This window comes from Pimephales promelas, chromosome 1, assembly GCF_988280905.1.
Source record: "Pimephales promelas chromosome 1, fPimPro1.hap1.1, whole genome shotgun sequence".
Lineage (NCBI taxonomy): Eukaryota > Metazoa > Chordata > Actinopteri > Cypriniformes > Leuciscidae > Pimephales > Pimephales promelas.
The window spans coordinates 14,142,605-14,167,394 of NC_142769.1; the positions used below are offsets into that span (position 1 = coordinate 14,142,605).

At 42.7% G+C, this 24,790-nt stretch overlaps 1 long non-coding RNA gene across 1 annotated transcript in view; it reads right to left on the reverse strand.

Annotated features, from left to right (window-relative positions):
* Window positions 1-988: 988 nt before the first annotated feature.
* LOC148998375 (uncharacterized) overlaps window positions 989-24,790 on the reverse strand; it is a 114,321-nt gene continuing 90,519 nt past the window's right edge. The window contains exon 2 of the long non-coding RNA XR_016151668.1: window positions 989-1,133. This is a non-coding gene — a long non-coding RNA (uncharacterized LOC148998375). The remainder of the gene's footprint in view (window positions 1,134-24,790) is intronic.

Consider the following 24,790-nt stretch of genomic DNA (forward strand, 5'->3'; position numbering starts at 1 on the left):
TCGCATTGGCTCAATCGTCACGTTTATTAGACTACTGCCCCTTTAAGACCAAATGCAGAACTCTACTGTAATAGATGAATGATGCACCATCATTTTCTCCCAATTTACATCCAATTAAGACATAAACTGTGTTTAAATGAATCTCAGAGCAGGTCATTTTATATTTTATGTATATTTGATGGTTTAGATGCGCACATGAAGCCCAAAATGAGGCGATAGCCTACTTTTCTTGTCTCGTTTTAGTGCATTTCGGAGCGCGTGTCGCGCGTCGTGAACAACTTCTCTTGCGCAGACTTTTGTGCTTTTAATAGCTCTTTTAATGATTGAACGCGTCCGCAGTTTAGCAACAGTACAGACTGCATTTTACAACAATCACCGATCATGCTGATTCTGACGGTACGTTTGGGTTTTAGGAAGAAATGACAGCGCAGCGCTGTGAAGGGAAGGAAGTTGCGCTAGACACAATGCTTCTGTAATGGTTTCATCTCAAATATCTTCTTTTTATAATCTTTGAAAGCGGAAATCTAAAATACAATTAGAATAATATCCCAGATCTAAAGTGTAACCACGTTTTGTCCTCATTGTCACTCATTAAGCAGGGCTGTCGTGCTGTGCGCGCTGTGCGCGCTGTGGCTCCGGGTGAGAGATCGCTCTCTCTTCTGGACTGCGAATAGCAAAATTGCATCACAGACAAATTGTTTAATATTTTTATTATAGAAATGGTTGATATTCAGCACCGTTGCCCTTTTAATACCGGGTACCAAGCGGGAACACTGAAACGAGCGAACGTACAAGCCATATAGTGACACGCTTATCGTTAAACCAATGGTGTAAACATAATCGGATGACTATGACGCCACGGGTTTTTATTTAAGAAAGAACGTAGCCTACGTTTGTTGGCTATGTTGTAGACACAAGCAACTTTTACAATACTAACTAAAATATAATTAATATTATTTTATTGATTTTGAATTAGTCGTTTGAAGAGTAAAAAAAAAAAATCGGTCGGTCTGAACGCAGGTTACAACCGGCAAGTCGGTCGGATTAAAAGGAAAAAAAAAAAAAAATTGGGTCGGCCCTAAATTGACAGGGTCGGTCGGGTTACGGCAAACAAGAATATTTTTAAGGGTGGCCTCACGGGACTCAAAGCGTCCGTCCATACTTTTCCCCATGAACTTTGAAATTTTGAAACGGTATTATTCCAATCTGAAATTTATATATATATATATATAATAAATAATTTTTAGCTGGTTTATGTTAGACACATCAATAATCAATATGAATGTCAACAATGGTGATAATCAACAAAGCCTTAATGTGACTTTGTGAAGTTCAGAGTTGATCATCATTGTTGTGATTCATACGCCGATTCTTGATGTGACTTTATAGAAGTTCAGAGTTGATCACCATTGTTGTGATTCATACCCTGATTCTTGATTTCTGTGTGAGTCTGTATGATCCTGTCAAAACATTTTCTGTATAATGACTTCATAAAATCTTAGTATCACGGCACTGCATGATCTTCTATAGAAGTACTGGCTTGCAAAATTAACAACTAATATTTAACAATTTAATCAGATATTACACTCTTCGGGTGGTATCATGACGACTATTATCAATAATACGTGACTGAGATCTTCTGATCTGAGTTTCTCTTGAATTCCTACCATAACAAATATGTATCAGTGACACACAGTTAAAGAAGCCAGAGAAAAAGTAATGTTAAAGGGGTGGTTCAGAATTTTGGAAATATCATTTCCAAGTGAGCCTTAGTGTTATTTATCAGTGGAGACAGTTTTTTTAAAAAAATAAATAAATAATCCAGTCGTCCCAGTTGCATAGTTCGCCGGTGCTAGGCTAGCTCGAGTCAACAGTAACTTTTAGCATGTCATTAAAAACAGTTTTATCCACTCCACAGTACACCAAAACCAAATCAATTATAATGCCAGACTATTGATGCAAGTGTCTGTTGAGAGAAAAATGTTAGAAATCAACTATCATTTACATCTCAAGGATTGCATTACATTTACAGGAACTAGTTTCTCAGAAGCGGCGGAATTATACTTCGCTCCGGTTTGTAGTAACGTTACGATGTCAAAAAGTAAAGAAGCACATGACAGTCGGGACGTCTAGCTAGCTTTGTAATAATTGTTGGGGTAAACGAAGGCAACATGGGGATTCAGTGTGCATTTCGCAATTGCAAGAACAAACCTGTTCATTGCGGAGTTTTCACAAATTTCCTTTTGAAGATCCAGAAAGGATTAAACTTTGAATTATCTCTGTGGGCTTGGACAAGGAGACACCGACAGAGACTCTAAAAAAATGAGGATTTGCAGTGACCATTTTAGACCAGATGACTTGAAAGAACCATTTAATAGAAACGTTCACAGGTTTATGAAAAAGAATGCAGTTCCAGCCGTCTTTCCAGATGCTTTCCAACAGATGTAACGTTACAGGTAATAACTTACATTTTGTTAGGTTACTCTAGCTAGCTAATGAAGTTAGCCCTTTCATAACTGATAGATCGATACTGACAACGTTAGTGGAGAATCCGTAACAGTTCAATTCATTGTGTAGTGACAATAATAGTGTAACTAAGAGTATAGTTATTTTTTTTATTGGTCCAACAGTCTGTCAAACATAGTAGTCGTTTTGCCTTTACAATCCACTAAAGTTGTTTATTTGTCTTTATTGTGTGTTGTTGTTGTTATCTACAAAGGAAATAAAGGAGATGTGCATTGTATTTGTCCTTTTATTACATTATCATAAATTATACTCTGTTCTGTAGTGATGGGTGTCAGCAACTTGCGTGATTGTTGTGTGGACTGGCTCTCTCGTTTGCCTAGTTAACTTCATATCACTCTGCCGCTGATGTAGACTGTGCTCAGGGGCGGATTGGCAATCGGGAATACCGGGAACAATCCCGAACGGCCGGTCCATTTCGGGCCGAACCGGCCGGTGGTCAATGATATATATATTTTTTTGGATGAAACGTTTTATGATAAACGACCGGCGCGGCGGCCGCTACGCTGCAGCGGAACTGTGTGTGTGTGTGTTTCAGACTAGGCCAAACCAATACCTTCAATCTTGAGGGGGGATATGAGTGGCCCCTCCTAACTTGGACTGAACCTCGTTTTTCCTGACATCCGATTGGCTCAAACTTAAGGCGCCGAAAAGGAGTTTGGAGATTTGTATGAATGCAAATTGCAACAGAGACGGACATTTAAAAATGCTGAAAAGAAGGAAAGAAGAAAAAGAAATGGGTGGGGCTGAAAAAATAAGAATGAAAAAAAAAAATGTTGGCACGAGAGGCAGCTAAATGCGCCAAATTAACAGACCTTTTCCTGGAAAAGGGTGCTGTGGCAGGAGGTAACGTTACAGATGAGGAAGGAGGACCCAGCAGCAGGACAGGTGCAAAATTAGTGATGCGTTTATACACTGAAATTATTTATATTTGCATTTAAATATAGGCATATTATATAAGGGATAATGTAGAGCGAGGCGGTTGTATTTGCTATAAAAACGATTGTATTAGTTTCGTGCCACAAATGCGGTCTGTTATCCCTTGTGAAAACGAAGTGTGCTTAATTGTATTGAAAGTGTACTTTTTGTGTGCTTAAACTCATGAAAGTATACTTTTTGAAAAGTGTACTTGCAGATAATATAATTACAATTAAAGACCACTTAATTTTAACTTAAAGTAAGTACACTTTCATCACATTATTTATAAACACACTTAAGTGCACTTTTAAAAATGCACTTTGTAATAATATGTAATTAAGTTTAACTTAAAGTAAGTACACTTTCATGACAATATTTATAAACACACGTAAGTGTACTTTTTAAAAATGCACTTTGTAATAATATGTAATTAAGTTTTACTTAAAGTAAGTACACTTTCATGACAATATTTATAAACACACTTAAGTGTACTTTTTAAAAATGCACTTTGTAATAATGTTTAATTAAGTTTTACTTATAGAAAGTACACTTTCGTGATCATATTTATAAACACACTTAAGTGTACTTTTTACAAATGCACTTTGTAATAATATCTAATTAAATTTAACTTAAATTAAGTACACTTTCTTCACAATATTTCTAAATACACCTAAGTGCATGTTTTAAAAAAATCATTTTTTAATAATGTCTACTTAAGTTCCCTTTCGTAGTCACTTCGAGTTACGTCAGAAGTGACGGAGATTGGGGGTTTCGCATAGAAAGCCAATCCTCTTCGAGTATTTAAACACGAGCCAATGGCATGCAATGCCTTGGGGCTGCGGAAATTTGCATAGCGTACTCCGCCCTACTCCGTGAGTATAAAAGGAGGAAGTGAACGCAACCGCAGTATGTTTTCGCTTCGGAGCCAAGAGAACCTCTTCACTCCTGAAAGCTATTACAAGACTCTTCGAGACGAGCGTCCTCTTCAGTGTTGGTGTGACGGCGGTACCCAGCGAGTTTCTGCATTGCCTGCGATCTGTGCAGTGGTCTGCCAGACTTTGCGCTTCTCCCTGGTCGCCTCAGCGCTGAAAGAGTGAATTTCCTCCTCTCTGTAAAAGAGCTACACGCGGCACGTCTTTTTAAAGACGGTTCGCCCGTGTTCTTCTGGATGCGGTCGATTTCTGTCGTCATCTGATGGTCGCGATCGCTGCTCTGTATGCCTGGGCATTCAGCATGCAGCAGCAGCGTTCGTGGATGACTCATGTTCCTGCTATGGGGAAATGACCATCTCCACACTGAGGTTAAAAAAAAAAAAAAGATATATATATATATATAAAAAAATTATATTTTATATATAGAATATATATTTTTATATATATAAAAAAAAAAATCTCACTAGAGTGAGAGCCCCGGTCCCCCTTACTCGATCGGCTTCCTTCACGAAAGGGGGCCCGTCGACCGGGGACCCGGCGAATTAACGGTGACGGTGTGGCATAAAGCCCCGACGATTTCTCGGGCCACACCTCCCGCCTCAGTGCGTGAGCCAGCGAGCGTTAGTTCGATTCAGTCGGCTGCCTCTTCAGTGGTACCGGCTGCTTCGAGCAGCGCTCCAGATGATGATGTGATGTCGATCGCAGCATCACTAGGTGGGCTACAGTCCTCGGGAGATGAGGATGCGGCTGCACTGCCCCCTTCGGGAGAGCCAGCGCTGCCCGTGTCGGATCCCGAGCTGACGGCATGCTGTCTCAAGCTGCTGGGAGTATTGGGTTAGAGTGGCATCCTCCATTCTCCCCCGATCTCTCACGGAGGGATAATTGGTTTTTGGACAAAGCTGCCGCCGCGAGGCCACGGCCAACTCCATTGCCTTTTTTTCCCCGAGCTGCATGCGGAGTTATCGCGCTCTTGGGGGACTCCTCTGTCCACTCGAGAGCGCGATCTCTCCCCCGCCTTTCCCCCCTCGATGGGGGGGCCGCCCGTGGGTACACTGGGATGCCCCCGCTGGAGCGTTCTGTTGCGATACAGCTGTGTCCACAGGGCGCCTCCTCCGTGGTCCTCCTAGGCACCCATCCAAAGCCTGTAGGTTCTCGTCTGCCATGGCGGCGCGTTCCTGTAGAGCGGCGGGACGGGCGGCCTCCGCTTTGCATGCGATGAGCACTGTGCAAGCGCAGATGCTCAGAGATATGCTCGAGGGCGGGACTGATCCAACGGCATTCGAAGATTTGCGGTCCGCCACTGACCTTGCTCTCCAAAAGGGCAACGAAAGTGGCCGCTCGCGCCGTTGGTCAGGTGATGGCCACTAGTGTGGTCCAGGAGCGTCAACCTGGCAGACACTCGGAGCGCTGAGCGGATTCGTCTGCTCGACGCCCTTCTCTCCCAGGTTGGCCTTTTTTGGCGGTGCAGTCGAGAACTCTTGCCCAGCAGTCTCCACTGCCCAGGAGCAGACGGAGGCAATCAAACATGTTCTGCCCCGACGACCAGCTGCTGCCTCCACCCAGTCGTCGGCACAGATGCCTCCCGCTGCTCGCCGCCGAGGACGCCCCCCCGCGGCTCCCCTGCCTCCCGCCCCGCCCCAGCAGCAGCCTTCATCCGGGCCACGGCGTGGAGGAGGCCGCCGGCAGGCGTCACAGCCCCCTCAGGCCGCACACCCCGCTAAACGCCAGGTAAGCGATGATCCTGATACGGGCTGCTCAGTGATGGAGTTGAGTTTTTCCCCAGGAGGCGGGAGCAGGCCCCCTCCTGCCCCCGGTGGAGGGCCGGGGGGAAAATCTTTCGTTTTCAGTTCCCGCTGCTCGCCCACGGGTGGGCAGCGCCCTGAGTTGGTTAAGAAAGACTTGACATCATCACTGAGCCCACAGACTGGAATGAGTGCGCTCGACGTTCCAGTGCGTCAGCCCACACATTCCTCTCTGTCTCTGAGGGTGCGGAAGGGTGCGAGTGTCGTCCCCGGGCTACGCCAATCCCTTCCCCCTCTGTCGCCAGACCCCCGGCGGAACGGACCCCCGTGGAACGCTCCGCTTTCCCTGGTCCCTTCCGTCGGGGAGCGGGCTTCGACGCATCCGAGCGGGGTCATCCCTGCACGCGTGCCAGTCGACCCGCCACGCTGCCCCTCCGGGGGGACGTCTGTGGTTCACATGACCCCGTTGGCTCACTTCCTGGAAGCCTGGCTAGTGCTTCCCGGGATATCCCGCTGGGTCATCAGAACGATCAGATTCGGCTACGCGATTCAGTTCGCACGGTCTCCTCCCCGCTTCAGGGGAGTTCGCTCCACGATAGTTGGTGGCAATGCCCCACTCCTGAGAGCGGAGATTGCGACCCTGCTGGCGAAGGGTGCAATCGAGACGGTCCCTCCAGCCGAGGTGGAGTCCGGGTTTTACAGCCCCTACTTCATTGTCCCCAAGAAGACCGGTGGGTTACGACCGATCCTGGACCTGCGCATTTTGAACCGTTCTCTCCATCGACTACCGTTCAAAATGCTCACGGCCAAACGCATTTTCGAATGTGTTCGGTATCAGGATTGGTTTGCAGCGATCGACCTGAAGGACGCGTACTTCCATGTGTCCATCTTACCTCGACACAGACCGTTTCTTCGGTTTGCCTTCGAGGGCCAGGCATATCAGTACGCCGTTCTCCCTTTCGGGTTAGCTCTGTCCCCTCGCGTCTTCACGAAGATCGTCGAGGCAGCCCTTGTTCCCCTTCGCGAACACGGGGTTCGCATCCTGAATTATCTCGACGACTGGCTGATACTAGCACACTCTCGAGCTCAGCTTTGCGAACACTGAGACTTGGTGCTCCGGCACCTAGCCCGTTTGGGCCTTCGGGTCAACCGGGAAAAGAGCAAACTTTGCCCCGTGCAGAGGATCTCTTTTCTCGGCATGGAGATAGACTCGGTCGCCATGTCCGCGCAGCTCACGAACGAGCGCGCGCACTCACTGCTGACTTGTCTTCGACAGTTCGAGGGCAAGAGTGCGGTTCCACTGAAACTATTTCAGAGGCTCCTGGGGCATATGGCATCCGCGGCAACGCCGCTCGGTTTGCTTCATATGAGACCGCTTCAGCTGTGGCTTCGCGATCGAGTCCCGAGGTGGGCATGGCATCGCGGCTCGCTCCGAGTTCCAGTGACTCCAGCGTGCCGCCGAACCTTCTTCCCGTGGTCGAACCTCAGCTTCTTACGGACCGGCGTCCCTATTCAGCGAGTTTCCAGGCATCTCGTTGTCTCCACGGATGCATCTACCACGGGTTGGGGTGCCATGTGCAATGGGCATGCAGCCGCCGGTTCCTGGACAGGAGCCCAGCGCCTCATGCACATCAATTGCCTCGAGCTGTTGGCAGTACGGCTCGCCCTACACCGCTTCCGAGCGTTGCTCAAGGGCCAGCATGTGCTTGTCCGCTCAGACAACACTACGGCAGTAGCGTACATCAACCACCAGGGGGGTCTACGCTCACGCCAGTTGTCGCAGCTCGCCCGCCACCTCTTGATATGGAGTCAGAAGCACCTGAGGTCCCTTCGTGCAGTTTACATTCCTGGAGACCGGAACTGGGCAGCCGACGAGCTGTCCCGGGTCCGCCCCATCTCCGGCGAATGGCGACTCCATCCCCAGTCGGTCCAGCTGATTTGGGACGAGTTCGGGGAGGCACAGATAGACCTGTTCGCCTCTCGGGACTCGTCCCACTGCGCCCAGTTTTATTCTCTGACCCGCGGCACTCTCGGCTCGGATGCGCTGGCGCACAGCTGGCCACGGGGCCCACGCAAGTATGCGTTTCCCCCAGTGAGCCTCCTTGCACGGGTGTTGTGCAAGATCAAGGAGGACGAGGAGCAGGTCTTGCTGGTAGCCCCCTACTGGCCCACCAAGACGTGGTTCTCCGATCTCTTGCTCCTCGCGACAGCACCTCCTTGGCCTATTCCTCTGAGACAAGACCTACTCTCTCAGAGACGGGGCACTCTGTGGCACCCTCGTCCCGATCTTTGGAGGCTGCACGTGTGGCTCCTGGACGGCACGAGGCAGGTTTGAGTTCGCTGCCACCTGCGGTGGCGGCAACCATCACTTCCGCAAGAGCGTCGTCCACGAGACACCTTTATGCGTTGAAGTGGAACCTCTTCGTCAATTGGTGCTCTTCTCGCGGAGAAGACCCCCGGAGATGTTCGATCAGTGTCGTGCTTTCCTTCCTGCAAGAAGGGTTGGAGCGCAGGCTGTCGCCCTCCACCCTTAAGGTTTACGTCGCGGCCATTGCCGCTTCTCATGAAGCAGTGGAAGGTAAGTCCTTAGGGAAGCACGACCTGGTCATCAGGTTCCTGAGGGGAGCGAGGAGGCTGCATCCGCCTCGTCCTCCCCTCGTACCCTCTTGGGACCTCTCGGTAGTTTTAAGTGCTCTGCAGAGGCATCCCGTTGAGCCTTTGCAATCGGTAGAGTTAAAGTTTCTGTCCATGAAGACAGCACTCCTGGTTGCATTGGCCTCCATCAAGAGGGTGGGGGACCTGCACGCATTCTCCGTTGACGAAGTGTGCCTGGAGTTCGGGCCGGCTTACTCTCACGTGATCCTGAGACCCCGGCCTGGATATGTGCCCAAGGTTCCCACCACTCCCTTCCGGGACCAGGTGGTGAACCTGCAAGCGCTGCCCCCGGAGGAGGCAGACCCAGCCTTGGCACTGCTCTGTCCGGTACGTGCTCTCCGCACCTATGTCGACAGAACGCAGTGTTTCAGGACCTCAGACCAGCTCTTTGTCTGTCATGGAGGGAGCCAGAAGGGAAGGGCTCTCTCAAAGCAACGGCTGTCCCACTGGATTGTGGATGCCATTGCTTTGTCTTACCAGCAGCAAGGCCTTCCGTGCCCCCTTGGTGTGACGGCCCATTCCACTCGGAGTGTGGCCTCCTCTTGGGCTTTAGCGCACGGCGCCTCGCTAACAGACATCTGCAGAGCTGCAGGCTGGGCGACACCCAACACCTTCGCCAGATTCTATAATCTGCGAATTGAGCCGGTATCCTCTCACGTCTCGTTTCGGCCAGTTCTGGATCCGCTCAGGTGTCTTCGCTTGCTCGCCACTCCACTCCCCGGACTGGATAAGTGCGATATTTCCTCAGTTCTTCCATTGAAGCCTTGAGTCCTCCAGCACCGACGATGCGGGCACCACTGCTGTGGCTCTGGATGCTGGCTAGGTGCCTCCATGCGTACGGTTCCCCCTTGGTAACCGTCTCATGTGTATTATCCACTGTAAGCCTCTCTGAGCATGTGTCTTCCCTTGGCAAGCCATCTGCCACCCCTGGAGCTGAAATTAGCAGCCACCTGCGGTTGGTGCTCCAGTGATTCCATATGTGTTCCTATGTGGCCATATGTGTATTCGTAAGTCCTCCCTTCGGTAGGCAGCTGGTAGCATGTCCCCTTCGGGATATGTTTCCCAGTGTACCTTGGTAATCCTGTGTCTAAGTCGGATCCCCTAAGGAAAACAGGTAAGGCTCGGGGGTTCAGACTTTCGCAGGGCACTGGAAGACAGCCTGAAGTTGGCGTGATGGCACAGACCCCCAATCTCCGTCACTTCTGACGTAACTCGAAGTGACTACGAAAGGGAACGTCTCGGTTACGTATGTAACCCTCGTTCCCTGAGTAGGGAACGGAGACGTTACGTCTCCCTGCCACTTCTGCTGTATCGCTGGGTAGATGCCGAGTTCAGTCTTGGCTCCTCAGCGAAGACATACTGCGGTTGCGTTCACTTCCTCCTTTTATACTCACGGAGTAGGGCGGAGTACGCTATGCAAATTTCCGCAGCCCCAAGGCATTGCATGCCATTGGCTCGTGTTTAAATACTCGAAGAGGATTGGCTTTCTATGCGAAACCCCCAATCTCCGTCACTTCTGACGTAACGTCTCCGTTCCCTACTCAGGGAACGAGGGTTACATACGTAACCGAGACGTTTTAGTTAAAGAAAGTACACTTTCATGTTAATATTTCTAATCACACTTAAGTGCATGTTTTAAAAAATTCCCTTTTTAATTGTGTCTACTTATTAAAGTTATTAAATGAAATGTATTTTGATGAATTGACTAATATACTAAATAAAATAATAATTTTAATGGAAAACATGGAAAGTAATTCATTTTAATTTCAACTCAAGTGTGTTGTCCAAAAACAATTAGTTCATTTATTTTAAATGTGTTTAATCTAGAATATATCGACTGTGTGCATTAATGCACTTGGAATGTGTTTTTCCAATAAATTTTCAATACAGTATAATCCAGGACAACTTATTGTTGACATTTTTGTCAGTTTTCTACATAATATATGACAATAAAATGTAATTTATGAGAGGAGTCTTAGCATAACAGTAATGTGTGGTACTTTACATAAGTGAGAAAGTCAATTAAACACATTTAATTGCAATCTACACTGAACAAAAATATTGACTTTTAGTTGGTTGAAAGAGTAGCGTTTTGTGAACTTACAGAGTATAACAACACAAAGTTAGAACAACTTCAACTTAAACCGAAAAGTTGAAATAAAAATATACTGTATATGAACACGGTGTTTAATGCGCATGCGCCAGACGTCATGATGACGCACTACTTCCCTAGAGTTTGAAAAATGCGCTGTTGTGTTTCTGTAATCGCGATGCATGAGGAAATGAAAACAAGAGAACAAAAGGAGCGCCACGTTTGGCTGTTTGCAGATGAGTAGTTATACTGCAAATAATTAGTCAAGTAAGTATATCTTGATGCTTTCCTTATTGATTTTTTTTCACCGCAGTTGATATTGCGATGAGTGCTTTTTAATCGCAGATAGTAACTTTGCTATACGCAATATAGATTCAGGAGCTAAATTGATCATGTTTACAATAAATTATGTGTGACGCTGATGAGGTAATTCATCACATCACACATTCATCAACAGTTAACGTTAGCAGTCAAAACTTTACGTACACCTTGCAGAATAAACTGCTTCATCAGAGTACTAAACAAAAAGACAACATATACATTTTTGTGTTCCCTCTTATTGCTAAAATTACTAACATTTTGCTGATACTGCAAGGTGTATGTAAAACTTTAAAGGGAAAATATCTATCACTTTTATTCATTTGAGCCAAATTTAATAATGGACTGGATCTGTTTTATAAACAAATTTTTTCACTTTTTTTTTCTCAAGGTATTTTTTCCTGACTTTCCTGCCTCTTTGGAAAAAATCCATTCACATTAACTGGAGAGCACCGGGACATTGACATAAACAGGACTTTCCAACTACTTCAAAACATTTGGTGACAAATGATTTTGGTTTTCTTGTTTCTTTGCCTTTGGATTTCTTCATTTTTATTTTATTTTTATTTTTTAGACAAAATTATATTCACTGTAATGCTGAAGTAAGCATTTTGTCCTCTTTAATGTTGGTGCTACGAAAAGGTTTAAGAGCTAAAATTAACCAGGTTTGTTAACACTTTAATTAGGTTTCATTTGTTAATATTAGTTTATGTATTAGCAAAACATGATCTAAAAAATGAGCATTTTTTACAGTATTTATTAATCTTTTTTAAGATTAGTTAATTCAAATATAGTTTGTTAAAGTTAGAACAATTTATAATATTTATATAATTTTAGTACACAACTTTTGAATATAATAATGCATTATTTAATGTTGAAATTAACATTAACTAAGGCTAACAAATGCTTCAAGTATTATTCATTCTTAGTTCATGTTAACTGAAGGAGTTAACTAATAATACCTTTTTCATTACCCGTTTGAATCTTAGTGTTCACATTTTGCAACATCACATTTTGTTTGTATTAATTCATGGGTTGTGTATTTGATGTAATGTGTGTTTGCTTCTAAAATGATGTTTGTACTGGTAATCCCTAGGTTATGGAGACCAAATTACCCCAACAGTATAGTAAAACCAGTAATTTACATGGAAACAATCTTATAAATCATACAGAATTATGTTTTCTGAAAATGTCTAAAATTCTGTCATCATATACTCACCCTCAACTTACATTTAAGTGATCTTATGAATCACTGACAACTCTTAAATAACTGGTTTGTAAATAATGCTATACTTCATTAAGAAATTATTAATTGATCATTAACAAAGTATGAAACTACAATTATTAAACACATTATAGATATGCTTATAAATCAAGAAAAAAACATGTATTGCTGTATTTAGAAACTTATTATCAACGTCTATTAATGCTTTAAATGATTAACTGTTAACTCATGCTTATAATGAATAATAGTGTGCAGTTAAGTGTTACCTTTCTTTCTTCTGCTGAACACAATGAAGATATTTTGAAAAATGTCAGTAACCAAACAGTTAACTGGTCCCATTGGCTTCCATAGTAGGAAACAAAATACCATGGAAGTCAATGGGACCAGTTAACTCTTTGGTTACTGACATTTTTCAAAATATCTTCATTGTGTTCAGCAGAAGAAAAATTCATACAGGTTTGAAACAACTCGAAGGTGCGTATAATGACAGAATTTTCATTTTAAGTATTGTAACCGTTTGTTTCTTGGGTTTTTTCTTGTGCATCAACAGAAAGGTTTTTATGTATTTATTTTAGAGATTGTTTTGTCAGTAAATATAGAGGGTTTTATATTGAATTTGTGTTGATTAACTACACTCACCGGCCACTTTATTAGGTACCCCATGCTAGTAACGGGTTGGACCCCCTTTTGCCTTCAGAACTGCCTCAATTCTTCGTGGCATAGATTCAACAAGGTGCTGGAAGCATTCCTCAGGGAGTTTGGTCCATATTGACATGATGGCATCACACAGTTGCCGCAGATTTGTCGGCTGCACATCCATGATGCGAATCTCCCGTTCCACCACATCCCAAAGATGCTCTATTGGATTGAGATCTGGTGACTGTGGAGGCCATTTGAGTACAGTGAACTCATTGTCATGTTCAAGAAACCAGTCTGAGATGATTCCAGCTTTATGACATGGCGCATTATCCTGCTGAAAGTAGCCATCAGAAGTTGGGTACATTGTGGTCATAAAGGGATGGACATGGTCAGCAACAATACTCAGGTAGGCTGTGGCGTTGCAACGATGCTCAATTGGTACCAAGGGGCCCAAAGAGTGCCAAGAAAATATTCCCCGCACCATGACACCACCACCACCAGCCTGAACCGTTGATACAAGGCAGGATGGATCCATGCTTTCATGTTGTAGACGCCAAATTCTGACCCTACCATCCGAATGTCGCAGCAGAAATCGAGACTCATCAGACCAGGCAACGTTTTTCCAATCTTCTATTGTCCAATTTCGATGAGCTTGTGCAAATTGTAGCCTCAGTTTCCTGTTCTTAGCTGAAAGGAGTGGCACCCGGTGTGGTCTTCTGCTGCTGTAGCCCATCTGCCTCAAAGTTCGACGTACTGTGCGTTCAGAGATGCTCTTCTGCCCACCTTGGTTGTAACGGGTGGTTATTTGAGTCACTGTTGCCCTTCTATCAGCTCGAACCAGTCTGGCCATTCTCCTCTGACCTCTGGCATCAACAAGGCATTTCCGCCCACAGAACTGCCGCTCACTGGATGTTTTTTCTTTTTCGGACCATTCTCTGTAAACCCTAGAGATGGTTGTGCGTGAAAATCCCAGTAGATTAGCAGTTTCTGAAATACTCAGACCAGCCCTTCTGGCACCAACAATCATGCCACGTTCAAAGTCACTCAAATCACCTTTCTTCCCCATACTGATGCTCGGTTTGAACTGCAGGAGATTGTCTTGACCATGTCTACATGCCTAAATGCACTGAGTTGCCGCCATGTGATTGGCTGCTTAGAAATTAAGTGTTAACGAGCAGTTGGACAGGTGTACCTAATAAAGTGGCCGGTGAGTGTATATAGGTTATTAAGACTTTTTTTGTCCAAATTTGAAATAAATTGCAACTATATTTTTTTTAATTAAAAAATGTATTTAATGTAATAAACAAGTACACTATTATATAATTAAAGTATATTTTTGTTGACATTATTTGCTTGTCAGTATATTTGGAAGTACACTTTTACCATATTTCAAAAATAACTCTTAATATCAACTAATAGCATTTAATTTGAGCTTAATCTGTGATACATTTGAAATCAATTACACATAATATGCATTAAGTTTGTCAAAAACATTACACTTAATTCACACTTAAGTGTATTGTTGACTGTCATTAAAGTATATTTTAGTTCACATTAATTGCATCATTATATTGTGTAGTGCACTTTAACTGTATTTTAAATACACTGGAAGCAATTGTGAGAGTGTATGTAAAGTTGTATTAAAGTACCAATTAAGTTGTTCCAAAAAATCACTCTTAATGGCAACTTAATACACTTTATTTCAACTTAATATGTGATCTGAAATAAATTACACTTAATGTGCATTCAGTGCCCCGAAAAAATTGTATTTAATTCACACTTAAGTGCATTGTTGACTGACTTCAAAGTATATTTTTAATCACATTAATTGTGTGTCATCATATTGTTTAGTGCACTTTAACTATAATTTAAATACACTAGAAGCAATTATGAAAGTATATATAAAGTTGTATTAAAGTAACAATTAAGTTGTTCCAAAAAATCACACTTGATTGCAACTTATTACACTTTATTTCAACTTAATATGTGATATATTTGAAATAAATTACACTTAATGTGCATTCAGTACCCCGAAAAAATTGTTTTTAAATCGCACTTAAGTGTATACATTTAAAGTGTATTATTTTTGTAATAAGTACACTTTATAAAAGTACACTAAAGTGCACTTTTTTTTCACAAGGGATTGCTTGATAACAGGCCGCGCGTTGCCATGGACACGCAGGATTCTAACCGTATAGACAGAACTATTTTCTTTAGCGGAAGCAATACAATAGTTTTTAAAACAGTAAACTCATTTTTAAATCAATATTGTGTGTGAAATTATTGATTTATTTGGTAGATAGCCATGAAATAAAAATGTGCTGTTATCATGTTATAGCCATGTGTCCCTTACATTTTAGATATATATATATATATATATAAACAGCAGTTTGCAGTGTGTCATCACACAGACAACATCCTTCTATAAGCAAGTAATCTCTGTATGTATATTAGCTGTATGTATAATTGTACATACATATATTAGCTGTATGTATAATTGTGTCAAATTATTGATTTATTAGCCATGTAATAAAAATGTGCTGTTATCATGTTATAGCCATGTATCCCTCACATGTTTAGAGATATATTATATATTATAAAGAGCAGTTTGCAGTGTGTCATCACACACAGACAACATCCTTCTATAAGTAATCTCTGTATGTATATTAGCTGTTAAGGTCAGTGATGGAGAGGGACAGGTTGAGGATGACCCCTGCAGTCGTATTGATGATGAGGGAGAGAAGGAGGAGGAGCAGGAGGAAGGAGAGCAGCAAGAGAAAGAAGAGCAGGAGGAGAAGAATGGAGCCAGTATAAAAACAGTGACAGGTACAGGGGCAGTGCAGGGCTGGGTAGGCAATCATATTAGGAAAATTAATCAATCAGATATTTACATATAGGTTAAAATGGCAATAATTCCACATACTAGATAATAACCTGACTGAAGCACAGATTGAATTAGAAAATGTTTTATTCTTAGTCATATTTATAACTGAAGTTCTTCTCATGCATATGTAGCTGCAAATCAGTAAGCAGAGGCAGGGTCCATCACAGGGGAAGCTAAGCCAGGGAGCCAAGCTGAGAAAGTAAGGACACACACACACACACACACACACACACACACACACACACACACACACACACACACACACACACACACACACACAAATCTCTATTTTATGGGACTGCATTGTAGTTTTTGAGTATTTGCAACTATTTTATCACTCCAACTGACTGTGCACATGACATGCTGGTAGTTAGCAGTATACTGTGACTTATGTGTTCGAGATTAGGATTTGCTGACCTGGTTGTGTTCAGTGCAGTGGCGACTTGCTTATACAACCTGAGGAGGCAGGTGTCATCCTAAAGTTTCTTGAAGGTTTTCAGCATAATCTGATTCTCTTTATACCATAAAAACACTATTAGAATTAAAATAACTGCAAAAAAATCCTTCTGCTCGTGCACCAAGGGTACTCGCGTAAAAGGCCTCTCCATCTTAAAGTCCCGGGCTGAATTTCAGTCCCAGTACGGCCCTGACTGTGCTAATAAATATAGGTAAAACAATATAACTATTGCAATGCGATTAAAGAATAGTTTGATTTCTAACATTATTCTCTCAACAGAAACTTACATCAATAGTCTGGCTTTATAATTGATTTGCTTTTGGTGTACTGTGAAGTGGTTAAAACTCTTTTTAATGGCATGCTAAAAGTTACGATTGACTCGCACTAGCCTAGCACTGGCGAACTATGCATCTGGACAACTGGACGATTTTTTTTTAAAAACTGTCTCCACTGATAAATAACACTAAAGCTCACTTGAAAATGAGCCCCAATGTCCAAAATTCTGAATTGGTCAAGAGCCCAACTAAAGCAAACACTGATCTCCATAATGGTGACGTCAAACTTTATTATTTCCAATAAAACATCAACTTCTAAACCTCTGTTAATTCTCAATAAGACTGTTAGTATCAGAGTTATAAAGTCTGGATTGTAATAAGTGAGGATGCAGAGATCTTGAGAGATCTGTTAGTGTTTAATGTGCTGTTGGGATGTCTATCTATCTTAATGGATGAATGGGGTACAATCAGTAGAAGGGCATTTTTAGGTCATGCAAATGTAGTAGAGCTCCACGATGGCAACACACACACTCAGACACACACAACTCTTTGTAAGTGAATTAATTTGGTGATCTCTCGCTCTGTTTAAGTGGGCTAGACAGCAGGGGATGAGACAAGAGCAATATTCATAAATCTACCACAGAAAGAAAGGCAGAGAGAGAGACAGCTGGAAGAAATATGGCCAAAAATGAAAATAATGGTCTACATAAAAATAGGAAAGAGATTAATTAAAGAGTAGAGCGTGTGAAAGAGCAGATGAAACAAGAGAATAAAGAGGCTGTGTGAAAGATTCACAGATGTGCCACTAGTGTGTGCTGTTTACCTAGTAATGACACACATTCACAGACCCTGACATAAACACACACACACATACACACACACACACACACAGTGAGCTGCTGAACGCCAAACGGAGACATGTTACAGCCTCTTGCGTTGTCATTCAATACAGATCAGGTTTGATATTTTTTCCCAGAACAATTTTTCTTTCAAATCAGTCTCTCAGCTTGTGTCCTATCTGTCTGTCTGTATTCTTTTCAGTGTGTGTTTTTAGCAATACTTTTTTGTTGGTTTATTTGATGCTGTAATCTGCAGTTCTTTTCAGTAACAGAGAGACGGACGATAAGCTCAGTTCATTGTGTAAGCACTACAATTCCCATAATGCTCTTGAGGTCACAGCACTGTGTGTGTGTGTGTGTGTGTGTGTGTTTGTGTGTTCGCATTTGAGTGTGTGCGTGCGTTTGTGTGTGTGTGTGTGTGTGTGTATGTGCGCAGAATGTTTTTTTCTTATTAATGCTCTATTTTGAGAGTGTAATATATTCTGCGTCTCCAGAGCTTTTTCTGTTTCCAGCAAAATTTTACTCAAGCACACCATTAACTTCCAGAGCTGTGACTCAATAACTAAACAACCACACAGACAGTGTGTGCATTTGTGTGTGTCGTACATCAGATGAGCTGCAGTCATATCAATGAAGGTTTGAAGATGTTGAAGTCATGTAAATAAAGCTCGGTTGTGTGACTTGAGGTGCGCTTGGTTGTAATGCAATTCAAATCAAGACTATACACACAAAATAATAAGCATGGATTTTAAACACTTCTAAAAATAGACAAGTGAAATCACTCCCTGTCTGTCGCACGCGCCCTTCAGAGACAGTTCTGCCGCATACCAAAAGACAGACAGATTCTCAGTATAAAAACAATTTGAAATGATGAAAACATTCTGAAATCACTCATGGTACAAATAAATGAGTGTTAAAGGGTTAGTTCACCCAAAAATGAAAATTAAGTCATTAATTACTCACCCCCATGCTGTACCAACCCCGTAAGACCTCCGTTCGTCTGCGGAACACAAATGAAGATATTTTTTGATTAAATCTGAGAGGTGGATCACTGCTACATAAGCTAAGGGAATGACACTTGACGGCCCTTAAAGTCATTAAAGAAAATGTTTAAATATTCTATGTGCCTACAGTGGCTCAAATATAAGTTTATCAAGCGACGAGACTACTTTTTGTGCAAAAAAAAAACAAAAACATAAATAATGACTTTATTAGACTATTCCATTACTTCCTTATGGGCCTTGAGACGAGAGTTGAAGAGATTTCCAGAACGCATGTGCGAGAACTCAGATGAGGACGTTCTTCTTCAACTACTTCTTATTACCGGCTGCTCACCACTTAGGAGTATTACCGCCACCAACCGTATAAGATGACGTGCCGGAAGCGCAAAACTTTCTGTTTACAAGCAGAGGAAGATGTGCGCTGTACATACGCTTTTCAATTAGACACTTAATATCCCGCTGAACAGCCAGCAGCCATAGCTTCAGTTGCTCAAGATCATTAAATGGGATCTCATAAATGCGCACCTTCAATGAATGAGCTATTTTAGAACATTTTTCATATATAGGGCGCACCGGATTATGAGGTGCATAAGATACTGCAGTCAAACGTTTGACTGGGTTTACGTTATGCATCCACTAGATGTGCTGGGAATGTAGCGAGTGCGCGGTGCCAGAGGCGAGGCGTTTATTAGTGTGAGCGTGCGTAACTTATATTCGCAGCCTGACTCATATGAGTATTCAATGTGCGGCGGCTCACTGACAGCAACGGCTGGCTGTTTTGAACGAGACGACCCGATTACTGTGAACGGAGAGCGCTTCATGGAACGGAGAGCAGCGCCAGGAACAGTGTGTCTTTTCGTGTGTCTGTTAAGAGTGGTTGAACTGGCCGTGTGACAAAGCAGGCATAAGATGGACATGAGAGCGAGTTTGCGGGCGAATTTAATAACGCGGAGCGTAGTTAACTAATTGATCCATATATAAGGCGCTCCGGATTATAAGTCGCACTGTTGTTTTTTGAGAAGATTAAAGGCTTTTAAGTGCGCCTTATAGTGCGGAAAATACGGTAATTGAAAAGCGTATGTACAGCGCGCATCTTCCTCTGCTTGTAAACATAAAGTTTTGTGCTTCCAGCTATATCAGCACGTCATCTTATACGGTAGGTGGCGGTAAGACTCCTAAAGGCGGGCATACACTGTGCGATTTTCGTCCGATTTTGAGCCGAATTCTGACTCGTGCGACTCTTTTTCGTGTCGGACCGATTTTCAGCTTTGTCGTGCGTCGTTTGTCGTGCAGTGATCGTGCAGTGTACAGGGAGAAACGAGAGGCGATTAACCTCTCACGATCAACAATCGGATGGCTCTCACGATCAACAATCGGATGGTCGGATGAATTTCTGGCATGTCAGAAATTTTGGTCGCTCCTCATGACTATATCGCACAGTTGAAGCAAAGCTACGAACCGATTGCCCTAAACTCAGTGTTTTTTCTCTCACTGCACCTGCTCGAAAACAGAAGTTTAACCATTTCATCTTCAGCAAAAATGTAATTAAAATAAAAACGAAAAGAGGGAGATCTTTAAGTTCTGTAGTTCAAACTAGCTACAAATTACTGTTGCTTACCTCCACTTCGTGTTGCAAAATGGATAATATTACCCACGTCTTCCAAGCCACCTGCGATGTAACGCCTCTTTTTATTGCTGATAAATTATGGCAATGTTCGGACATATTATAGACTGTTAATAGTTATTTTATATGCCTATAATTCATTGTAATCGACCTAAATGTTTTAGACAATTTTTAATGAGGAGTAAGATTATGTAATATTTTATTATCCTCGCAGCATGTCGGTTATGTGCTGTGAAAATATTGCGTGCAAATTAATTGAGCGGATCCATTTAATAATAAAATTAGCCTATAGGCCTCCCCTAATAATAATGATATTACATTATTAAAATCAGGGCTCCCTGGGAAGTTTAAAGCTTGGCTCTATCAGCACAGACTGTTGCCAAGACTCATGTGGCTGTTGACCGTGTACGAGGTCCCGATGACCAGTGTTGAAGCTATGGAGAGGAAGATCAATAAGCACCTCCGAAAATGGTTGGGAATCCATCCAAGCTTCACTGCAGTAGGCCTCTATATAAGATCAGGGCAGCTCCAACTTCCTCTCTCATCTGTGGTTGAGGAATTCAAAGTTGCAAAGTGCAGAATCGTAAATGACATACAGAGATTCACAAGATGAACAAGTCAGACATGCAGGCGTCATTACAAGATCAGGTCGCAAGTGGGCAGCTGATTCATCTGTTGCACAAGCTGAAAGCATATTGAGGCTATGGGATATAATTGGAGCACCATACAGGGTCTTGGAACCTCCCTATTCCAATAGTGGAGGAAGGCAGGAACTAGTGAAAGAAGAGCCATGATTCAAGACGAGGTACGAAACCTGGAAGAGGAGGGACGAAGGGCAAGGGCAGTGGACCTAGCTTCCCAAGGAGCCTGGACCAAATGGGAGCTTCCCAAGAGGAAGATGACCTGGGCGGACCTATGGAGACTGGAGCCGTTCCGCATCTCTTTTCTGCTAAGATCAGTGTATGAAACACTGCCAACCCCAACAAACTTGTACAAGTGTGCTATGAGAGAGGACCTATTGTGCAAGCTTTGTGGGGAGAGAGGCACAATGGCACACATCCTGTCCGGGTGTAAAAAAGCACTCACCCAGGGAAGGTAAAGGTGGCGCCACGACAGAGTGCTCATGACACTCGCCAACACCTTAAAGCAAGAGAGGAAAAAGAAACGTCTACCACTTCGGAAGACAACATCAATCCAGTTTGTAAGGGAGGGGGGAAAGCCACCAACCACAGTAACAACAAGAGCCAATCTGCTACAAAAGGCTCAATCATGGGAAATGAAGGTTGACCTGGGAGGGAGGCTGCAGTTCCCCCAGTTTGTCCAGACAACCCTGAGGCCGGATGTGATACTGTGGTCTGACGAGGGAAAGAAGATCATCCTCATAGAACTTACAGTCCCATGGGAAGAGGGGTGTGAACAGGCCTTTGAAAGGAAGAGTGCCAAATACCAAAACATTCTGCACGACTGCAGGGAGAAAGGCTGGCAGGCTTGGCTGTTCCCGGTCGAGGTCGGCTGTAGAGGATTCCCTGCCCAGTCAGTGTGGAGAATGCTCACAGCCCTTGGAATGACAGGGAAAGAGAGGAAGGTAGCAGCTCGTAGGATGGGGGAGGCAGCGGAAAGAGCCTCTTGCTGGTTATGGACCAGGAGGGAGGAGTTGAGCTGGAAGCCTGGAGGGGAAGATGGGCAGTGATCTGGCCACCACTGCCGACCCACAATCTGGAGGGTGTTGCGGATAAGGGTCGAAACACCCAATGAAGGATTGGTACCGCCTGATGACATCAACCTAGGGCTGGGCGATATATCGAATATGTACGATGTATCGTTATATTTTTTGAAACGATATGGAATGAGGCAATACCGTTTATATCGATACAGTAGTTTGATATGAGCACATCTGAAAAATAGCGGAGGTTGCAGTGTGAGCTGCTGCAGTGAAAGTAGCTAGGCAACGTAGTACAATTTGTCCTAAACATGACACAAGCTTATATTAATTGCGTCAAAATCACTTTGATATAGTTAACAAGTTTAAGGCAGCTTGCCGCCCTGTCAAATGCTCTGACAGACACTGTTGCTGACTGACAGATATACTTGCGCTGTTTAATGCGTTTGAGATGTGGTGCTTTCCTCAGTGCTCAACTTACATTTCACATATTCTCCATCTGTAAATGTTAGAAAGTAAAGCAAATATGTCCATTTCACAACAAATATGTCCATGTCAGAAGAGGACGAGCTTCTGCAAGTGAATCTCCGCTAAAATTCATGCTTCCTTGAACGAGCGCCGGCGCGCGCATGCGCGTGAATAGTACTACGTAGTACGCAATAATTCTGACTAAAATAAACATATTGCTAAAATATTTGTTGTTGGAGAAAATAAATGTGCCATATGTGGAATTTTAAACCTACAAGTATATATTTTTAATGAAAGTGAAAGTGATTATAATGGGGTAATCAAATGCAGGCTAATATAATTAGTTTGTGCTTTTGTTTTTGTTTTTATTTTCATTTTTAGTTTAGCTTTTAGTCAATATAAAAACAAAAGCTTTTTGCACATAATATATTGCATAGCCTATATTATATTTGTTTCCATATCCTTCAATATCAACATTGTTTGTAGGATATCATTGGGCCGAATGTGAATATACTGTATATATATATATATATATATATATATTTTTTTTAATATAAAGATTTTCTTTATCTAAATAGAAAACGTAGAAAGTACCGAGATATATATCGTATATCGCCATTTGACCAAAAAATATCGAGATATGATTTTTTGGCCATATCGCCCAGCCCTACATCAACCCCTCCAGGCCAAGGCTACATTCACTTAAGGTGGATGAAGGTGAGAAGCATTTCCGGATGTATTTGTAATTTACAATAATACTAATAATAATTAAATGCATAAATTGAAAATGCTAAATCATCTTGATATTGATAGCAGATGCTTGTTTTAACTATATCTCTGGATACATATAGCCTACGTAAATAGGCTCAATCCAGGGGGTTATCGCAGATATGACACGTATAGTGTGAGCAGTGAAGTCGCAGCTCTACGATCGAACCGTACAGTGTGAGCACATAAATCCTGAACTTTGCCTTTGCATCGCATGCGATTTACTCGTTGAGTGTGAGTAGGTACCTTGCTGAAATCGCACAGACATCGCACAGTGTATGCCCGCCTTAAGCGGTGAGCAGCCGATAACAAGAAGTAGTCGAAGAAGAACGTCCTCATCTGAGTTCTCGCACATGCGTTCTGGAAATCTCTTCAACTCTCGTCTCAAGGCCCATAAGGAAGTAATGGAATAGTCTAATAAAGTTGTTATTTATGTTGTTTTTTTCGCACAAAAAGTAGTCTCGTCGCTTGATAAACTTATATTTGAGCCACTGTAGGCACATGGAATATTTAAACATTTTCTTTAATGACTTTATAGGCCATCAAGTGTCATTCCCTTAGGCAGCCTATGTAGCAGTGATTCATCTCAGATTTAATCAAAAATATCTTCATTTGTGTTCCGAAGATGAACGAAGGTCTTACGGGGTTGGTACAACCATTTTCACTAGTACATTAGATATTGTTGCACCAATTAGATTAAAAAAGGTTAGAGAGAAAACTAAAGCACCATGGTACAACAGTGCTACGCATGCTATCAAGAAATGGAAACAAACTAATTTAGAGGTCTTTAGAATCGCGTGGAAAGACAGTATGTCACGTTATAAAAAGGCCCTAAAAACAGCCAGGGCTGAGCATCTACGCAAACTAATCGAAAATAACGAAAATAATCCAAGGTTTTTATTTAACACCGTGGCTAGACTAACAAATAAACAGACATCACCAGAGCAAAATATACCGTTACAGTTTAGTAGTAATGATTTTATGAATTACTTCAATGAGAAAATAGAAAGCATCCGAAACACAATTATGTACACAATGTTCAATCCTCTATGGTGTCTTATGATTCAGCTTCAATTATGGCCCCTCTAGAACAACCAAGGGCGTAGATTACGCGGGGGACGCGGGGGACGTGTCCCCCCCACATTTTATAAAATGTAAATTTGTCCCCCGCACTTTTTCATAGGGGAAGTGTTCACGACATGTTGAGGTTTTCGCGAGCCAATGTGTATTTATAGATACAGATTTAAAATTCAAAGAGAAAAGATCGCCTATCTACTGTATCTACACGTGACTTTCACGTTGCCATGGTAATCAGTCACTTGCGCTCGTGCATCACCACACGCCCGTGCTCGCACCCGCACTGAATCCATCGTCGAAGGTCGAAAGGAATTCAAAACGGCAAAAAACACTTCACACTTTTTTTCGCAAAAAAGTCAAGAACTGTAAGTTGTAATGTGGTATCTGAATTTTGTTGCTCATTGTCATTGATGAATAACTTTGCCTAATTTTCTGCCATTATCTAACTTATTTGCTTGAATCATGCAGCATTGCACTTGACTTGTAACATGTGTACATGATGTTTACCATATAATATGTGGTTTGTAGACAAACGTTAAGTTTTCTTTAAAAAGCCTAACTAGAAAGTTTGAAGAAGTTTTAAAAGCATGAAGTTTGAATGTTTTCAATATGAATGACAGTTTTGGTTAAGTAAGACAGACAGACAGACAGACAGACAGACAGACAGACAGACCATTCAATAGCCTATAAATG